General features: G+C 42.6%; 1 long non-coding RNA gene across 6 annotated transcripts in view; it reads right to left on the bottom strand.

Moving 5' to 3' along the window:
• Positions 1-723: 723 nt before the first annotated feature.
• The window catches only part of LOC123374008, a 141,170-nt gene continuing 127,993 nt past the window's right edge, over positions 724-13,900 (bottom strand). For all 6 annotated transcript variants that reach the window (XR_006580966.1, XR_006580969.1, XR_006580961.1 and 3 more), the window contains one exon: positions 724-1,536. This is a non-coding gene — a long non-coding RNA (uncharacterized LOC123374008). The remainder of the gene's footprint in view (positions 1,537-13,900) is intronic.

Raw genomic sequence — 13,900 nt, 5'->3', positions numbered from 1 at the left:
CAGCTAGGGGATGTATGTAACCCACACACCTCGTGGGTGTGGGCCTCTGTCCCCTCTAGTGGCACCGAGACCAGTTAGAGATCAATGAGTCTGCTCTACTGCCTGAGCTAAGGGCCACGTGGCTTTTAGCTCATGCAGTACAGGCTCATGCATTTCGCTCCAGAGGTCTCAGCTTCGATCCTGCTCACTGACAACCAAGGTCTGTCGGTGTTACACAAGCAATAGTCAGAGCTAGGAAGAGAACCCAGGTCTACTACTGCCCGTTCCTTTCTCTGACCATAAGACAACACTGCTGACACAGCCATAGATATAGTAGGAAGTAAAGTCCCCACTTCATCGTTCATGTTGCCAAGAAATCATGAAGCATGCACATATCGACAAGCTGTCTGTCCAGGCACCAACCTTTAGAACAGCCGTAAGCAACCTTTCAGAAGTGGGGTGCCGAGTCTTCATTTATTCACTCTGATTTAAGGTTCCAAGTGCCAGTCATACATTTTAACGTTTTTAGAAGGGCTCTTTCTATAAGTCTATATTATATAACTAAACTATTATTGTATGTAAAGTAAATAAGGTTTTTAAAACGTTTAAGAAGCTTCATTTAAAATTAAATTAAAATGCAGAGCCCCCCGGACCGGTGGCCAGGACCCGGCAGTGTGAGTGCCACTGAGAATCAGCTCGCCTGCTGCCTTCGGCACGCGTGCCATAGGTTGCCTACCCCTGCTTTAGAAGAATGCTGATGGGTCCCACTGGATACCTAGCTTTGAGCTGAACGACAGCTGTTTTAAGGAGTGAATGATATTATATTTGTGACTATATGCTCCTGGCTGTTCCCAAATTTGCATCCTCGCTACTAGGCATTTTGAATGGAGATGAACGTTGTGTATGTAACTCCTAGGAGTATCCCTAGGCAAGGCCTGGGTTCTGGGAAAGGTCACAATCAGGACCAGCAGGAACAAAGGGGGAAGAAAGACCACCATGGCGGGGGAGGGGCCACAACAAAATGAAGAAAAAGCCCTCTAGTCCCCCAAGGTTATTCTAGTGCCATTAAAAAGAAGGGAAAAAATCCACCAAAGGGAGTTAGCAACTACTTTGTTCTGAATGGACAGAAAAGGATTAAAGGGTGGCCTGGCCTTGGAAAGTGACACCTGCTGCTATTGAGCATGTCACATCATAATGTCCCCGCCTGGGCTGTCAGTGGGATTGCACTCCAGGACCTTCATTGTCAAAAGGATGATCTACACTGCTTGAGCGAAAGACCTAACTCCTGTACCGGTGACTATAGTAGACTTTTATCCTCTTCTGTGAGCCAATCACTAGAAGGAGAGCGAAGACCCCCACTCTGCTAGTGGGTACACATTCATATCATCCAGGGCTCAATGCGTACCAGGGGAGGAGCCCAATGAAAGCAGGTGAGATAAGTGTCCTGGATCAGTACCTTATTCTCCCACTTGGGACAAGTTCAGCCACAGACGCTTGTTCCTGCTTCTGTGTCCAGCACATTTGTCTCTACCACAGATGTCTCCACAGACCCAAGGCCTAAACAGCATAAAGAAAAGAAATCTGTGAGTTAGGTGACAGAGACTGAAAGGCCTGAGGATTACTTGTGTAGTGTGTTATCAATCCTAAGGACTGAAGATAATAGAGATGATAATACAAAAAACAGGCTTACCATGAATTTATGAATTGATAAGTCAGTTTCTTATAACAGCACACAGTAAATCACTGCTTGCTCCTACTTGTCTGTGACTCGTTATGTGCTCCCTACTTTCTATTTGCTTTTATCCTAGTCTGTGCTTTATTTTATTTTATTTTATTTTATTTTATTTTATTTTATTTTATTTTTGGGAGGGAGGGTCAAGATTTCTCTTAAGTCAACTTGGTAAAACTTTGGTCTTCAGTCCTCTTGATTCTTGGAGGGGAAGAAAAGTGGTTTATTCTTTAAACCTATTGAACAGCTATGTCTCATTTTATTTTTCTGTAAAGTCTATTTGGTCATTTTAGCAAGCTGAAAACATGGGCATTGAATTTTATCTGTCTAGAAAGGGGAGATGGTCCAGGGGTAAAAGCACAGGCCAGGAGATCAGTGTTCAGTTCCTAGTTCTATCACTGATGCCTTGGTGAAGTCATCTAATCCCTCTGGGGCTCAGATCCCCAGCTGTAGAGGAATGATAATTCTTCTTTCTCCCAACCCATTGTCTGTGTTGTCTTCTTAGACGGTCAGCTCTCCAGAGCAGGGAGTGTCTTTTAGTATGTGTATGTACAGTGCCTAGCACAATGGAGTCCTCATCTCAGCTGGTCCCTCTGAGTGCTTGCAAAATACACACAGTAATAGGTATTTATTTGGCCCCCTTTCACTGTAAGCTTGGAGTGCCAAACAGTTAGTACTTTGCTGGGAATATTGTGTCTATTTTGTTTGCAAAAGTAGTGTACCTAATGCTAATTCCCCATTGGTATCCTCTCCAGGATGGGGCACTTTTACTGCTTATAGTCATCAGTATGATGTCTTTCCTATCAACTGGAGGAATGTACTGCTTCAGTTCTTTTTCCCAGCCTAACCTCACATTGCCAATATTACCCTGCAGTTCTGTGGGATGAAAGTGCATATAGTGTACCCATTATTTTTACCAAAGATCTGATTATCTTTGTCTCTTCTGTATTCCCTCACCTCTTGTGTTTGGCACCCTTTCTTAATACATTTGTAAGGAAATTATTTGTCCTGTCTCTCTGTTTCTCTTTAATAAAGAGTAACTAAAGTATAGAAATAACAGTGCTATATTTCTCTCTCTTCTTTCAGCAGAAGTAGCCTGATTGGTTGAGAAAGAGAGAGCTCATAAAAATTATCAAGGGAAAGCCAAGAGTTTGATTTTCCACACAAGGCCTGATATTCTGTGACAAGAGCGGGGCCAAGGTTCGCAAAAGTGACATGGATGTTGTGGCTTATGCCTCTGCCCTGGCACTTGCTACTTGGAGTGACTTCTCCCCTAGCTCTCCTCACATGGATTGGGTCCTGGGTTCTTTTTTTAACAGTGCCTGATTCCTCCAACCAAGGTGACTCCTCCTCACTGTGCTTGAGACACAACGGGTGCTTCCTTTGGGAAAATGAGTAATGCTACCTCTGCCAGCGAGGAGTATAAAGCCCAGTACATAAAAAACAACAATGTACATCAGCACAAACCCTAGCAAAGCCATGACACACCCCAAAATAACAATAGAACACAGGCGGACTTTACTGGGAGCAGGAGAATCGGATCTGGGGAAAGAAAGGTTTAGGTACTAACACATCAACGAATTCCCACCTTCCAACACTCCCAGCTCTTCCTAATCCCCAGGTCCCTCCCTGGCACCTTGCAGACAGATGAGACGCTGGGGATGAGTCCAGAGACCAGTGCTGCAGTGCTGTGAATGTTCGCTGGCTTCAACAAAAAGGGTCCCCCTATGGAGTCTTCACTCCTGGGTGGGGCAGGGTCCTCTTACCTCCCAGATCCGGAATCCTGTGGGGTCTGTGTTGGCTCTCAGGAGCCTGCACTGGGTTGGATCTCTGCTCCTCTGAGAGCTGGTCCCCACAGGGCTGGAACTGCCTGATCCACTACATCCCACAGCAGTGCAATGCAGAGGATGCTCAGTCTATTCTTTTACTCCAGATGAAGAATATTCAATGGTTTTGTTATTTAAGCCATTGAAAAAAGGAGCAACTGACTTGCCTGAGTAATCCCAAAAAGTTGCAGAGAAAACCCTTTTCTTGGTGGATTTCTGGGTTCCTAACACCCTGGTTGCAGGGAGTAGGATAAACACTTAGAGATAACGTTGTTTCGGAAAAGAGGAGTTGTGTTTCCTTGTCTTCAGACAAACAATCCTGCTCTTGTATGTTGATAATCAGCATTCTAAGGAGGGCACCATCTGCCCTCTACACTGTCCCAGTTCCAGGAGAAAGTTAGCAAGTCTTTAGCTCTCTCTTCAGTGACATTGAATATTAAGGTTCCAAAGGGTTAGTAAAGGGTTAATAAATGCTTTCTAGCTGTTATAAGCCTATCATAGATAGCTGTATATCTTCTAGCTGGTTAGAAGTACAGCAGCAGCAGATGTTTTGTATGGTCATAAGGAACCTATTGGATCCTATACCAATCTATGATTAACTATTTATTAAAATATCTGTTAATCTTTTATAATATAAAGCATGACTCTCTCTTCTCTGTGTCTTTAAAGAGGAAGGTTTTGTTTACAGGTAATAAACTATTCAGTAATACGATGTGGCCCTGGTACTACACAGGTCAGTTTGCCCAGTTACTCTGGGTAGGTTATTTGGGGCCAGATCCTAAGAGAGGCTGCGCACATTCATCTCACACTGTGAGTTGGCAGCTAGACAACTCAGATCTGTGGCCCCTAGTCTCCCTCCAGATCAGTTCTTGCATGCCCCCAGAACAACAATATGAACCGAAAGATCCTTCTTCATTACAGTTGACACATTGTGGTGACGGGCAGTTCAACTTACACCTTTACTGTTGAGGCTGCTTGAGCTCCCCCATCCTCACCCCTGTGGAGCTCAAGAACAAACAGCAGACCTGCTGGTCATGGACTGCCCTCTTCCTCATCTTGATGGCAGATGGGTGTGCTTGATGTCTCTGGATGCCACGGCCATGATGGAGTGGCTGCATCACTTACCCAACATCGAATTTGTTGTTTGTACCATCAGATACCAGGCATCAGAAGTTGTCACACTAGTCAGTGGATGTTACAGATCTCAGCACCAATCAGGATCAAGCCACTTGTGTATTTTATGTCATTGTCCACCACTCAGACAACATACCAGTAGATAACACAAGAAACCAGCTGTCAATATTTACAGCTCCCAGGAGTTTACACATTCAAAACAAAACCCTTTCTTATTTAAATATAGTCAGAATTAAATTCAAAATACAATCACAATGGTGAGAAGGTCACGCATTGTCACCTCCCAAAAACAAACAGCTTCTCAACTTTGTTACTACGGTACTCACTAGTTATCCCTTTCCCCAAAAGAAATCTTTGTTGATCTTCTTTGTTTCATGGCCTCTTTATAGTCTGCCTCTGTTTTGATATAGTTGATTCACTAGAGTCTTGTTTTTGAGACATGGCCAGGTTTGGTGGGGTTTTATTTTGCACAAAGTGCTTCCAGAGAAACCCTTTCTTACTCAAGCAGTGAGTCAGGTAAGAGATAACAAGGTCTACTGAGTCCCCGTGGAGCAGAATTCAGGGTGTGGAGAGATGCTTTTTTTAAAAATCCCTGTTGGGAAGGTTGTTAATCCTGAGACTCAGGAAGGAAAGTGACCCAATTGTCTAGTGAACCCAAGATATGCAAACATGACTCATCATTCATATCTCAGCCTTTTCAACAGAACTGGGATTTGAACCACTTCTTGATGCTGCGGATCAATTCACTAAGGGGAACCACAACAGAAATAACATTTTAAAAGGTACTGTGCATGACTGATTTCCCTGCTCTGGTCTGTGTCCCCTAAAAAAACCAACATCCCCATAAATAACTAACCAGAAGAAAGGAAAGAGGGGAAATGAACTAGATCTGATTGCTTTGTTTTGATCTCTACATTCTAGAAATAAAAAAAGCAGCACCATATTCTTTTATATTTAGGTTCACAGTTTGCAAAGAAGACAACCCATTTAAACCACACTGTTACCAAATTATGGGCACTTGCATTTCAGATTGAGAACATTTATGCAACCAATGATGCATGATTGTTGCAATTTTCATCATCTGTGTATTCTGTTACTCTTTGCCTTTAGATGCTTTTTAAAACTATTCCAAGAGAATTTTTGTCTATCGTTTACCTTCACCTCTCTACCTATAGTTACCATAGATAAGCACTATGGTGACTCAAATAATAATATCCATGCAGCACAGTAGTTTGAAGAGTACATAAAACACTGTTTACTTATCTTCTGCCAATGTGCTGTCATTTATATGATGGGTATGGAAAGTTAATCTAATTTAATATTTAGAGTCAAAGTTAATTAAGTTTCAGAATGTTTGTCTGAAGTCATTTCAGGAGCCTATGTACTGTATTGAGATTTTAAAGAGTTCATTGAACTCTGGTAAAGACAGCTAGGAAATACGCTGAATTTTGTAACGGACATTCACGACATTCCATAGTTTACATAACAATAAATTCGATTTATGCTGTGTAAAATAACTGAGAGACTAATTGTTCAAAATGTCAAGTAATATCCTAACGATAGATACAATAGTAGCCTGGAGGGCATGCAAATATTTCAGTGTCTGGTGTCGTTCGTCTCACACAAGGCTGCTCGATGGAGAGCTTAACAAAGCTATGCGTATTGTTACTGGGACTTTATGTGCAACTCCGTTGCCATGGCTGCCAATGCTTAGTAACATAGCACTGCCCCATATTCGCCGTGAGAAGGCCCCTATCTTGCTGCTGCCCAAGATCCATGAAAATAGTGACCTGCCTTTGTATGCAGACCTCTTCAACCACCGCCAGCTCACCTGTCTTCTAGACACCCTTTATGGTAATTTATGCCACCATAGGATGGTGGAATCTGCTTGGTGTAATGAGTGGTCAGCAATGACAGTTGTTAATCACTTTCTCGTCACTGACCCAACTGGCTGGCCACCAGGTTTTGATCTGCCAAGGCACTTGTCATCACCTCTGAACTGGTTTCAAATAGGTATGGGCAACTGTGCAGCCAATCTCTTTAAATGGGGTGTTTCTAATGACCTGCAATGCAGCTGTGGTCAACCTAGGACTATGTCACATACTCTTGACGAGCGCCCAGTGACTTGTTTCGATGGCGGGCTACTGGCTCTCCACCTGGCTGATGATGTCACCATCAAATTAACTCCCCCCATCCTGCCTGTTTCATTTTCTTAGACCAGAAGCTTGTGGAGCAGGGGTAATGTCTTTGTATATGTTTGTAGTGCCCAGCACACTGGGGCTCTGATCCTGACTGGGACGCCCAGTCGCTATTGCCATATAAACATTAAATAAAAATGAAGAGAGTGCCAGAGACATCACAGTGACACAACCCATCCCCTTTGTATAATATCTGTCCCAGCTCACCCTTTCTGCTGATGGAGTGGGTGCTCATAGGGGGGAAATGAGAAATTCCATGAGGTTCCTGACACAGGCTTTACTCAAATTCTTCCATTGGGGCAGGGGTTTCCTGGACACTGGTGGATCTTGGAAACCTGCCAGAGACCCAGCCCCGCATTGCATGAAGGCCTATCGAGTATTAGTCCTGCCACGAGTGCAGGGGACTAGACTAGACCTCGTGAGGTCCCTCCTAGTTCTATGATTCTATGAGCCACTCGTTGGTGCCTGTCTGGTCTCCTTGGCAGCACAGTATCACTGGAGCTGCACTGCTGGGGACTCCCCAGGCTGTGGGGGTGTTCACAGAATCCCCTCCAAAGGGAATTTGCAAAGTTAAAAGGATCTCCCTAAGGAAGCACTAACTTTCCTGCAGGTTTCCTGCTCCATTGATGGTATGGTGCACCACCCTGTCCTCAACCTCCTACCTATAGAGGGCTGTCCCCTGGTCCAGGGCAAAGGGGATTCAGGCCATGGGAGCAGCTGAACCGTCTCTTCCATACAGGCAGCATCAGACAATGCACAAAGGGTCCTGTGTAATTCTACTGACATTGCACCAGGGATTAATTTGCCTCCACTATGTTTGACACAAGGAGATGAGCAAAGTTCCTTTTGCGGGTATGGACTGTGAAATCAATTATGGCATGAATCTTACATGGCCCAAAGAAATGGATTTCAAACACAAAGGCATAGCTGCTATCTTGGAGACGAGAGTCAATTAATGTCATAATATTGAACTGGGACTCAAACCCTTTGCATTTATGCCAAATTTTGAGCAAACAAAACCAGCCAGGGAATAAAAAGAAAAAGGTCCATAAAAGAAGGCTGAACTTTCAATGAATAAATAAATAAATACATCATGCATTTTTTAAAGTCATGATTGACTAACAAAATATTGACCCTGGCTGGAAGAAGACATGGAGTGTGCCCCTTTGGATTTTAGGAACGAAGGGGTTCGAATCAGGATTTGTATTGAAGGAAGGAGTGAACATCTGCTGCAATAATTAACAATTCAGACGTAGGGCTGATTTCACCAGCAGTTTCTTGTAACCATTGCAATCAAAATGTTTAAGGAGCTGCAGAAATCATCTGAGTGAACAAAAGCTCTTCATGGTAGGTATCTACAGTGTGGAAATAGCAAACATTAATGACAAAAAAGTCAACAGAAATGTAGCTAGAACAGGTTGTGGGGAAAGACTGGTCCTTTCATGCCCCAAAATGAAGAGAGGATTAGGGATACTCTGGTACTCTTAGCCTGAAAATAAGTGAATTAATCCTTTGACTTGATGAATACAAATATTTTAAAGTGGTCTCTGAATATCGAACACAGGAACATAATTGTAAATGTCTCACACCTCGCAGGAATCCACACACAATCTGTTAGCAGAGTTGACAGTGTGCAAGTGTATTTGGAAAAGAAAAGATTCATATGATCTGAAGGGAAACCAGAGCATTCCTCATAACAACACAACACATTTATTTACTCACAACACCTCAAGCGCTAAAAAGGCAGGAAAGTCCATGGGCAGGCGACCCCAGCCAACACAATCCCTGTCTCCAAGTATTATCCCACTCCCCTCCTGGCAGTAGGGCTGGTTGGGAATTTTTTGGTTAAGCCAGGCTTTTGTTGGAAAACATCAGTTGTTCTAAACAAAAATGTTCACAGGAACATGGCGTGTCTGACAAAATTTTCATCAGAAAAGGGTTCTCAGGTCCAGGATGGAATTTCTGGTCAAAGCCAGGTGAGAGACCCACCCCAGGATAGACCAGCAGGAAACATGGGTTCAAGACCCTACTCTGCCTGATTTGGACCAGGGACTTGAGCCCACATCCCAGTTGAATCCCCCAGCGGGCTAGTCTGGGGCATGGTGTCTCTACTTTTTCTGTGAAGCAGCAAGGGCCTAGCAGCCTGACAAGCTCTGAGTACTGGAAGCTCGAGCATCCCTGAAAGCTTTTGCCGCTGCGCTGGCTACGCTTCACCAGCTCTCTCAGCCCTGCACCCTAGCCAGCACAGCTCCTGAGACCCTCGGCCAATCTCCTTCCTCTCCTTTAAGCCCTATACCGACACATTCTGTAGCCCCAGCTACAGTCCCTGGCCCACTGCCCTGTCAGGTTTTCTCCTTGTAAGTGCTAAGACAGAGAGGTTAATGGAAGCAACCTCTACTCTTGAATAGCAGCATTGAACGTCAGCTATCTGCACCCTACAAACAGAGTCTTCTCTCTTCCTTCCCTCCTCACACTCCAACATCCATGGGCTGATAACTCTGGCAGTTTGCGTATGCTGCTGCTCATTTGCCTGCATACCCCTTTGGCCGCTGTGACAAAAAGGAGACTCTGAGTGACCCAGCTCCTCTGCAGTGCTGCAGCTGACTCAGCAGCCACCTACATGGCCATTTCCGTTTTGTTTGCCTTGGAATCGCTCAACATTAAAATTTTAGCAAAATCAACCCCACTGCGTGTTCCCCAGACCCAGCACTTCCCTCCCAGATACACCTGTCAACAATTCTGTAAGTCAGTTGCCTCAGTAGATCTGAGGGCAAGGTGTCAGAGATCTTGCATCACTATATACCGTATATGAGAAAATTGACACACACTGTCTCAGGCAGAGCTGGCAGAATAAGGGATTTTCTGTTCACTGGCAATTCTGAAAAATTAAAAAAAATTAATTTGAGTTGAACCAAACATGAAAACTTTTGAAATTTTCAGTGAATCAAAAAGTAAAAAAAAATTATTCTGGGTCAAACAAACATTTTGCCACGAAACGAAATGTTTTGTTTTGATTTCAGTCTCTGTTTTGTTTTGCAGACATTGCGTTTTCCATTGCAAAAACATTTTGATGGAAAATTCCTGGCTTCCTGTAAGGAACAGGACAGCTCGAGAAAGAAAGTGTCAAAACCGGTTGGTTCTTTGATGCACCCACCCATACGTTGCTGAGCAGACCTCAGGGTAGGAAAGAATCTGGCTGTGCATCTAATTTTTTGCTTTTCTGAATTATGCTCCACTATTTGCAGTGTGATTTACAGAGAAGGGCCCAGTGGAAAGTGCTTTTACGTAGTATTAATATATAAATTATGAAAACACAGATTTACAGTTTAATCTCTGCATGTGCACTGATGTGTATTAAACATATTCGGTTAGCCTCAGAAAAAGTTGTAAATTTACTATATATTTTACAGAGCATGGCTCATGTTACTATCAGTACAAATTACTTCCAGGGTGCTTAACATCCATTTTCCCCCACAGCACTACTTCTTAGCTGAGCCAGGATTAGTCTCATTGGAAGAAAATTTAATTTTCCTAACCCGCTCTTCATTGTTGTTCAAAGCAGCAACAGCCCACTTAAAAACAAGTTAGTGGTTGATTTTTCTGAGCAGGTTCTACTCTTTGGTCATTACGTAGCAAACTGTTTACTCCTGAAAAGTATCTGTTTCCCAGGGATTATTAATCATAGTTTATTGGGAACCAATCAGTTATTTCGTTTATTTTCCCACTCCTTTTAAAATATTAAAATGCTGAGATATTCATTTTTGCAATAAAAATCTACTCAGAAAATTACCATATTTATTTTTCATTTATGGGGGAATAATCTGTTTTAATTAAGCCTAACTGAAGAACTTTTATCAGATGTAATTATCCCTTTCGATAAATATGTCTCCACTAATTACATTTAACCATGGGATTTATAGCTCTTAAGTCATTTTGTAGGAAACATAATAAATCTTTAGTAATGCATGCTAAATTACTATAAATTAACTCAAATCATTAACATAATAAACAAATTAGGATAATTTCACTTAATTAGTTTGCGTGGTTAACTCAAAATCTCCTGTAAAACTTCAAGAATTTCACGAGTATTTCTGGAGAGAAATTTTTGTAACAAGACTATTTGAATAGGTATATAAGAATTAGATCACTGCTGGAACACAGTAAATACATATTCCTCTTTACCAATAAAGCCTTTTAATAATAATAGTCAATGATACCAAACGATCTCGATCACTTAGTAAGCTGGGTGCAAGTAAACAATATGTGTTTTAACATGGCTAAATGTAAATATATACATCTAGGAACAAAGAACACGGTCCATACGCCAGGGGAGAGTCTATCTTGGGAAGCAGGGACTCTGAAAAAGATTTGAGGGTTGTGGTGGATAATCAGCTGAACATGAGCACCCAGTGCAATGCTGTGGCCCAAAGGGCTAATGTGATCCTAAACAGGAGACTTCTGATTAGCAAGAGAGATTATTTTACCTCGGTAGCTGGCACTGGTGTGACCATTGCTGGAATGCTGTGTCCAGTTCTGGTGTCTAAAATTCAAAAAGGATGCTGATAAATTGGAAAGGGTCCAGAGAAGAGCCATAAGAATGATTCAAGAGTTAGAAAACCTGCCTTATAGCAACTCAGCACCTTCAGTCTATCTATTAAAGCTTAAACAAAGAAAAGGTTAAGGGGTGGCTTGATTACTCTCTAACTACCTATATGGAGAACAAATATTTGAGAATGGGCTCTTTAATCTAATAGAGAAAGGCATAACAGGATCCAATGGCTGGAAGTTGAAACTAGACAAAGTCACACTGGAAATAAGATGTACATTTTTAACAGTACATCTGCATCTGAAGAAGTGGGTATTCACCCACGAAAGCTCATGCTGCAAAACGTCTGTTAGTCTATAAGGTGCCACAGGATTCTTTGCTGCTTCTACAGAACCAGACTAACACGGCTACCCCTCTGATACTTGATTTTTAACAGTGAGGGTCATTAGCCACTGAAACGATTTCCCCAGGGTCATGGTGGATTCCTCATAACTGACCCTTTTAAAATCAAGAGTGGATGATCTTCTAAAAGATCTGCTCTAGGGATTATTCTGGGGCAGTTCTCTGGCCTGTGTTCTACAGGAGCTCAGATTAGACAAACCCAAGGGTTCCTTCTGTCCCTGGAATCTATGAATCTATAATTCCACCCTTGGGACTCACTCCTGAGATCCTTGACTTCAACCGGAGTTTGGACTATGCCATGTCTTCAGGAATTGGGATGTGGGGTGAAAATCACTTCTGTGGCCAGCTCAAGGCCTATGCACTACATAAATCCCACTTAAGATCAAAAACAGGTCTTAAGTGGGACTTACATGGTACATAGGGTTTGATCTTGCCTTCTTCAAAAGGAGTGAATTACACCCAAACTGAATAGTTTGAATAAGTCCAGCACATTCTGTCCCCTTACCTCCTCTGATAAAGATAAATTACAGATCCTTTATTTTACTTAGCATAAAGATACAAAATCCTATCTGTATCCCTGAACTGCCATGTTAACTTTCTTCCCATTTTACTTAACTTGTTTTCCTTAATCATATTAATTGCTATATAATATTAGACAATGCTCTCTAACCATTAAGTCCCAAAATAATGGTTGTGTTAAATCAGAGTTAATTAGTATGTCACAAATTCCAGTCCCACTACAGGGTGATGACTTAATGAAAAAATGCAATGTCACTTTACAAGAATTACATATACAATTTTAAAAGGTATTTTAAATATTTTTCTTAATAGCTGTCAACAGAAACGATGGCATGTGATTCTTCAGAGAGCATTTCTCTTTGCTAACTATAGGCAAGTGAGCTATCACAAGCTTTACACGGCTGCAGAAAACAGATTTAACATTAATTTATGAATAGCTGAACTTTTTCTCTTTAATGTTTAATAGTGAATCATGCTTTAAGCCATTTATATTTCACTGCACATCAGCAAGGCTGTCAGGAGCAAAAGATCAGAAAAACATAATTCTTTTGGCTTGTTCTCATGCACTCTCCACCCATTCCTTAAGAAGTCTGAATAATTTTGAAAGGAAGAAACGTGGGGTAGCAGTGTGAAAGGAGCTGCATTTTAAAGGGCCTTAAGTTTTGAAAGCAGGACTCTCAGGATGCAGTCACTCACAGTCTCTTATAGCATACAAGCAAACGAGGGTCAGTTGACTAACTGTGGTCATTCACCTGAGCCCAAGAGTTCCAGTCTCTAAGAGGGAGAACAGTGCTGATTTCACAGCATAAGGGTGAATGCCCTCTCTCTCGGTGCTCAGAATTCTCCCTTCCTAATCTGTTTTCTAACGCACTTAATGCCCCGAATAAATTATATACAGCTATGCCAATGCATTAGCACCTTGTGAGTCACGAAGCAGGCCTGCCAAAACACAAGTTTTAATCGTTCCTATCTGCAGATCACAGCAAATTATGGATTCCCATCATTTTATCCCTGACGTCTCTGTGATCTAGAGCTGACCCTGACAGCAGAACTGCACTTTTCATTATAAAGCCATCAGCGCTACTGGGGGAGTCTTCCAGGCTGGAGGAAGTGAGGGATTAGGGCCTAAAACCCTGGCCTTGCAAAGGACTCTCAGTGGCGGATCCCTGCATTTGTCCAGGGCTTTATGCAGAATTTGGGCCACAGTCGTGGTTTGGGTTTCGTTTTTAAGGCTCGAAGTTGGCCTCAGTGTGAATATACGGGAGCTTGTATTTCCTCTTTGGGGTATGTGCACAGCCCTACTTTGTAAGTGGACCCACCAGAAAGAAACTGTAGGGTTTAAAGTCTCCATTTAATTCCTTTCCCCCCGCCCCCCAGCACTCTTTGGAAGAAATATGTTCCCCTTTTGCTATGAAAAAAAATATCAAGAGGCGTGTCATAAGGCTGGCAGGGCCATACAACGTACTCCTAAAATAGCGGTGCTCAAACCTAGCAGAGCTGCTAGCACGTGACATTGCAGAGCCACAGCCCAGCAGCCTCAGGGTGCACTGCAATGCCTGTTGCAATG

This window comes from Mauremys mutica, chromosome 7 (genome assembly GCF_020497125.1).
Source record: "Mauremys mutica isolate MM-2020 ecotype Southern chromosome 7, ASM2049712v1, whole genome shotgun sequence".
NCBI lineage: Eukaryota > Metazoa > Chordata > Testudines > Geoemydidae > Mauremys > Mauremys mutica.
The sequence above is the reverse complement of the archived record's forward strand: the minus strand, read 5'-3'. Positions and strand labels throughout refer to the sequence as shown.